Below are 7,718 nucleotides of genomic sequence, written 5' to 3'. Positions count from 1 at the left end.
CTTGTAGATAATTTTTTTCTGATGCATTGAGCTATAAGCCTACTTGATTTGCATCGTCCTTTTTCTCTTCATTTTCTTTCTTTTCCTTGTGTTTGAGCCATTTATTTTGCAAATTACCAATACTTTAGATTTTGAGTTTCTTATTTTCTTGATTGGGGGTCTTATTTTTTCTCTCTTTTTAGTGATTTCATTTAGATTGTCTTTTGGGTCTGTGTTATTATAAACTTAGTGAACTTCGTAAAAAGTTATTGAGAGTATTTGAATATTTTTGTTTTCACTATAAAAGGGAAAAGGCTCTTTACCCTTCTATAGTTATCTTTTATCAAATCGAAAAGTGAATTGTGCATTGCCATATAACTGCATCAGGGTGTTACTAACAAAAGTCTATTCACACCATTTGAGTTTCACGCAATTTCCTTATTGAGTAAGAAACAACCTTGTAAAATTAATGCTTTTCCATATGTGTAGGAAGAACTATCACTTTCTCTTGTTTATTTTTATGTAGGTAGAAATACTTGAATGAAAGCTAGGTGTACAAAAGACCAAGTTGACCAATCTATGCTACAAGAAAATTGCAATTACAGGACATAACTTGATACAATGAAAATGACACACAAGCCTAAGCTACTTACAATGAAAGAAAGAAAACTTTCAGACCTTTACACCATCTATAATTAAATGAAAGCACACTTGCACACTGCTAAAATGAGAGAATGTGAATTGAAAACCCTCATTTGTAGGAAAAAACCAAGTTTCTAAAGAAAACCATTCAAAAGAATCTACAAGGTCTCAATGCCTCTAGGTTATATCATCAAGGTTCTAGGAGCTTTTTAATATACCAAATAAGTCAAGTCATGAATTTATTACAAAATCGAGCGAGACTGAAAGGCTAGTTATAGGTTGCTATAAGAGTCCTTGTTTTGCTACAAGAGACAATATAGTGAGCAGCTAACCAAGCAAAGTTTGAGTCTAAGAAGCAAGGAAGCTATAGAGAAGTTAAAAAATGATAAAATAAACCTATTCAAACATTCAAGACAACCTATTGCAATTTTAACCTGACAAACTTCAACTCTGTGTGTTTCCTGTAGCTGTAAAATTGTTACACAACAAAATAAAATAATGAATTAAGTATGTATGGTAGCAAAAAAATTGAGTAAGTGAAGAATAAATAATGTAAATATTACAAACAAATGCTTAGATAACCTATAAGAAAGGACTATTCATGAAACCTTCTAATTAACCATGCATGAGTATTATTATAATGTAACTTTTAGAAATGTTGGAAAAATAAATAAATGCATAATATGAATAGAAAATAATACAAGAGGAATTTGGAGATCCTGGGTTGGGTCCAATCAAACTGGTAGTTGAAATAGAGCACCACTTCCATTAACAAAGAAACGTTTTATATGTTATAGAGCTACAAAACTTGTTTGGGAGCACAAATCTAGAATTTTCTCCTATCATTCACTCTACATGTCTACTAGGATACTTAAGCCTCTTATTTATACAATAAGCGGGGAGAATACTCCTTGAGGTGAGGATTTCGTTTTCTTCCAAAAACTTGTAAAATGAGGATATTTCTCCTAGTCTACTTTCCAGCAGTAGGAAGGGGCATTAAATTCCCTTAGTCAGCCGAACTGAGACTCTCCTAGAGTAGGGAACAAGTCCCATGAATATCTATGGTTGGATCTTCTTGAAATGTGTTCAACATATCTTTAAATCCTACACAAGAAACATGTTAAGGCACATTAAATATGAAAACCCTTATTGAGTCTCTTGAGAACCCGTTAAATTAGGAAAATGTATCATTAACTAGAAAAGGTAGGTTTAATATGGTTTTTATGTGCTTAGGAGTGGATATATGGGCCGTATGATTTACCTATTTAAGAGGTCATTAACATGTTCACCATTAATCACTATTATTCATATGAATCATGTTATGAAATCAGACTACTCCAAGTCTTTATGCATGCATATCCATTGTTGCATACACTTAGCATATCTTCAAGCGTATACCATATCATTATTTAATATATGTACAATGGAAATGCATCATTGAACTATCTCATCTCTTATATTTTTATCATTCTTGTGCTATTATTCATCAACATTTGAAAACTTCTCACAACACTGAAAAATGTATTAAAATTAGCAAGAGGTGAGTTAATAGATTCCCCCTCATCATTATGGTTGCATCAATTGGCCATAAAATTTTGTGATTCTATTGGGTTTCTCTAGGGAATCTACTTAGCATCCCACCTATTTATATTGTTGCATAAAAATCAATTTAGTCTCTAGGTAGCATCATATATATATATATATATATATATATATATATATATATAGAGAGAGAGAGAGAGAGAGAGAGAGTATATATATATATATATATATATATATATATATATATATATATATATATATATATATATATATATATATATATATATATATACTCTCTCTCTCTCTCTATATATATATATATATATATATATATATATATAGAGAGAGAGAGAGAGAGAGAGAGAGAGAGAGAGAGAGAGAGAGAGAGAGAGAGAGAGAGAGAGAGCAAAATAATTTCACATAAGTACACATGAATGCATAAATATTAATTTAAAACTCACATTATTTCCTAAACTCAATCCCATTCAAGTCCTACGTTGAACCTTAGCTCTGATGCCAATTTTTAACATAGTATCAAAACTCCCATTTCATCTATTCTTGAGCCCATATAGGTTACATACTCTTATACCACTTTTTCACCTACTCATTTCACTCAATTACTTACAAAGGTTAAAGGGTACCAAAATTTTCTTATTATTTTTTACTAGCTTGACAGAAAGCTCTAATACCAAAATACTTTCACATAAGTACACATGAATGCATAAATATTAATTTAAAACTCACATTATTTCCTAAACTCAAGCCCATTCAAGTCCTACGTTGAACCTTAGCTCTGATGCCAATTTGTAACATAGTATCAAAACTCCCATTTCATCTATTCTTGAGCCCATATAGGTTACATACTCTTATACTACTTTTTCACCTACTCATTTCACTCAATGACTTACAAAGGTTAAAGGGTACCAAAATTTTCTTATTATTTTTTACTAGCTTGACAGAAAGCTCGGATACCACTTTGTCACATACCCCTACTAAATGTATTCTAACCACGCTTGCAATAAATTAATTTTAATATCTCATACATTTTGTCCAACACTTTAGATGTAAACCTTTCTTCAAATAGTTTGTATCCAACCACTTAAGTTGTCTATTTCTTGTAAATATTTTGTCAAACATTCTTTTGAAATTAAATAAGAAAAATTCCTATGATTCCATTTGTAACATACTATCTGAATTATTCCTCTCAATCATGAAATATATAAAAGTGCAATTAAATAATCATGCAGAAGAGATGATTACCTTGAATAATTTTTTTTGTAATATGGAATTGAAGAAGGGTGAGCTACTCTCTAGCCAACCATATTCTCAACTATATTGTAATCTTTCTTATAGATGGCCACCCTTGAGATAGATCTTGATTCCTTGAGGGAAAAAATAAAGTTAGATATTTATCACACAATTTCAGACCATATTTAATAAAAAAAATGAAGGCCACTCTCCTCCAAACAAAGGAAAGAGTATCATTTAAAAAAAAAAATATTTGTTGACCAAGCCCATAGACATTCAACAATAAAAATGCAGGTCTACATAACACAAGGGAGTCCATCTCTAATTCCTAGAGTTCCTTGTCCATTCCTTATTCAGTGCTCTATATGCCACACAAAAGCAAGACAACTCCCAGTCCTCATAGCCATCTAGTCCAAGGAAAAAGCACTACAACACATTCAATTGTTGTACACAAGATATCACCAATTTTCATGTTAATTCAAATTTCTAAGTGAGATATGGAAAAATGAGTGTATAAGAGAGTAATAAAAGAGAGAAAAATTGGAAGCTGAAGAACTAAGAACAAGAACCCCTTGATTTATCCCTCCTCTTACTTTTATGATCACACCTTGACTCTTCATCTTTCCAACCTTTTAGTTTTTAGGGAAGACTAAATATAAAATCAAAGGGAAATATTTACCCAAGGTATATTTTTCCTCGTAATTCAAGTATTCCCCCTCCCCAAGGAATCATAATCTATCGGTTGTCCCCTTCCTCCATCTCTAGCATTTTTATTAATAAAAATAAACACTACAACATCTAATAGAGTTTGACATCATAGAATCAATGTTGGCACCACAAAATTATATGTTCTTAATTACATTACAAAATTTGGGATCAGCAAAGGGTGTCACAAATTTGAACTAGGTTCTCCCTCATGTAGTGAAGTGGTAAATAGGGTTATAAAACTTGGCATGGATTTATGTTGACCTTTTATTCCATATTGAATAGGAATTACAAATGGGTTAAAAAACTTGTACTTATTATTTTTTGGGTTATTTCCTTGATTCTTTTTATATATCTTGATGATGTTCCAATTTCTTCTCTAGTATAACATCTAAGTTAGAATCTCCATCTTCTTTTATTCCAAGCTTTATTGCTAGAAATACTATAAGGAATTTCATATTGTAGCTAATGTCACTGATCTGTGATTCCATCCTCACAAATCAATCTTACATCATATAATGGGTATTATTGTACACAAACTCATTGGTCGTGGTTGAGGTTCTGCAACATTTTTCTTAAACTGGTTCTTGGATCCCCTACAACTTCCCATTTGCTTCCCCAAAGAAACTTGCTATGATATCAATACGATATGTAAAATGTACATAGATATCCCATTGGATATCTCAACACAATATATATGATAACATACATCAAAATCTATAATACAAATGTTAAATTCCTTTAGATTCTAGATTTTATGATTTATGGTTTTTTTGCTTATGCAAGAAATAGATAAAATGTAGAAGATAGAGAACAAAATTTATGATTTCACACCATCCAAAATCAACACAAATATTTTCATTAGGAAATCCTTATAGGATAAAATCCAACTTGAAGGTGAGGTTACTCTACTCCTTTTTTTTTTTCTAGTATGGAAATAATGTAAGTGAAAAGGAGAAGGAATACTTTGTGGAGTTACCTGAGATTTCTGGCATATTAGGTTATTATAGGATACTAACCTCCCTTGCTATTCTCTCTAACTGTTACTCCTAGTTTCTTTTCTCTACTATGGAACAAGATACAATAACGTAGAATGTAAAAACCTCTCCTTCTAGTAACTCTATACATAACATAATATGATATCCAACTGTGGTTTTTATTTGACTCTCTTAACTCTCAAATAGAGTTATAATTATACCTTCTAGATACTTATTCAATGTACTCAAATGGATAGCCCCATATGCATGAATAATTAGGGTTGATGTGGCATCCACTTGTACCATGTGTTATGAGAAAATTTTACCTAATAGAGGTAGGCTACTTTTAACCCAGTAGATTAGCTCAGAATATACCTAGAAGAATGTGTGTGTATATGTGTGAAGAGAAATGAAAGATAATATGTTAGATTCCTAAGAAAATATAACATTCATGCATAAGGTTTCAAATAAGAAATTTTAGGAGATGCGCTTGATCCCTTACAAATCAGTTTAGGGTGTTGGGTCCAATGCTAAAGATCTCTCTTTTACTTGAAGAACCTACTCCAAGATATCAAAATACAATCTACACACATGGACCAATAATCATAGAAAACATGCCTTCCATTGAGGGAAAATTAGCATAAAATAAAAATACATGAACACATAATGCAAATAACATATATGGGAAAGGAATAAAAACTTTCATTAATCAACAATGATAAATACATAAGGTGATATACCTTCCACATATGAGGAGACTCTCTTCCAACTTGAAGCTTGGTCTCCTTCTCCTAATGCAACAAAACTCCCACAGTATAGTACAGACACTAGATCCAACCCTGTTTCCTCTTGGTGAGATTATATCGGTTCATTCTATCCTCCAAGAGAATTTATCTAGACAATTAGGGGCTTGAGAAGTTAGGAAACTTCTAAAATAATGGATCCCTAGAAAACTCATGCACAAGTGGGTGAATTTGATCTCCTTGGGAATGAAAAACTCTAGAAGCTTTTTTCTCATTTATGAGTTTTTTTTCTCAATTATCTTAGTTATGAAATAATTATTAGCTCATAATTATAACATTTTGACAAAATATTTATATGAAATAACTCAATGATGTAGTTCCATGCTTTTAACATGGAATAAATCCCACATAAGTTGAACTTGGGTATCTCTCACTATAATGGAGTGAAAAATAGGGTTATAACATATGCCCCTTAATGCATGAAGTCAAAAGAGAAACTGATTGTTGAAATGCATTACTAAAAGACCAATAGCTCAAAATGGGAAGGGTCCAAGATTGTGAAGCAGGATCGGAGGAAACAAAATGTTGGAATCTCAATTCTATTGATAACATCCACAAGCTGGGAATACCCATGTTTGGTCATAAAGAAAAACTAACCATGGTCGTCAAATGTACACTGTGGATCCATGACATGAATGCTAAGACATGGCCATGAAAAATACACAATGGATCCATGTGACACATAAGAAAGATTATATTCACCAACAAATATAGTGTAGATTTATCTCGGGACATTCATAGTAAGGATATGGACACATAATAGAGGAGGTTCCACAAAGTAGTCCTCAAAGTAAATGAATGATACATAACTCCAATGAAACTTGGGAAGGGTGTCACACAAGAGTGATATGTCCCACTCTAGGATCTTCTATATAACGCCGATGAGATCACTAGTCAATGAGGTGTGTCATTAACAGGCGTGAGGGGATCCACCAATGATGAAAATGGAACCCAAGGTACCTAGAAAAATCCATGAACTATGAATATATGAGATAACATTGAACACTCGTGTAAATTTAGTGGTCAAGAGTCAATGATGTAAACCCACTATTAGTCACAAGGAAGATTGCCACTGAGGTCTACAAGCTCTAAGGTACTACTAGTTACTAGATCAACCTGTTAGATAAAGAGTAGAAGTCGACTGGAAAAGATCCATCAATGGAGGGCCTTGATGTATCCCCCATCAATCGACATGGAAGATACTGAGAGATGATTTGAATGGATGAAGTCATGATATGATGAAGTATAGTTGACGCTGGGATGGATGAAACATGAAGATTAATGAGGATTGTAGATGCCTGACACAAGCTAAGACTTCCATTGAACATATAATGGCATGACACAAAAGTAATTTGGAAACATGACTAATGAGAACCACATGATATTCAAGCAACAACACAAGAGGCATTGAAGCACACTCCATAGTGATTAGAAGAGTAACTAGTTGGAAGAGTAGATAGACTCATAAGTTTGGTACGAATCTTAGGCAGGTTAAAACCCAATTGTGAGATAATGACTCAAATGGGTACCATGTTCAAGGGTGACATGACTAACGCTACCATTTTTACAACTAACATAAATAAATGATTCCATTCCCATTTCTCTTTTTAGTCTCCTTCATGGTTAATGAGCATGAAAGATAAGACCATTATGCTCAATAGGTTCCTTTCTTGTAAGGTTTAATGAGGCTAAAAATGAGATAAAAGTACACTCATAACCTTCTCATGGTTTAATGAGCTTTGAGAATGGAAAAGAGATCACTCGATGACTTTTAATTTACTTAACGAGTAGGAAAAGATGGTAAGAACTCAACATTTTCATA

The sequence above is a fragment of the Pinus tabuliformis genome, chromosome 6, assembly GCF_031772625.1.
Source record: "Pinus tabuliformis cultivar Carrire ecotype Pingquan chromosome 6, CPIR1, whole genome shotgun sequence".
Taxonomy (NCBI): Eukaryota; Viridiplantae; Streptophyta; class Pinopsida; order Pinales; family Pinaceae; genus Pinus; species Pinus tabuliformis.
The sequence above is the reverse complement of the archived record's forward strand: the minus strand, read 5'-3'. Positions refer to the sequence as shown.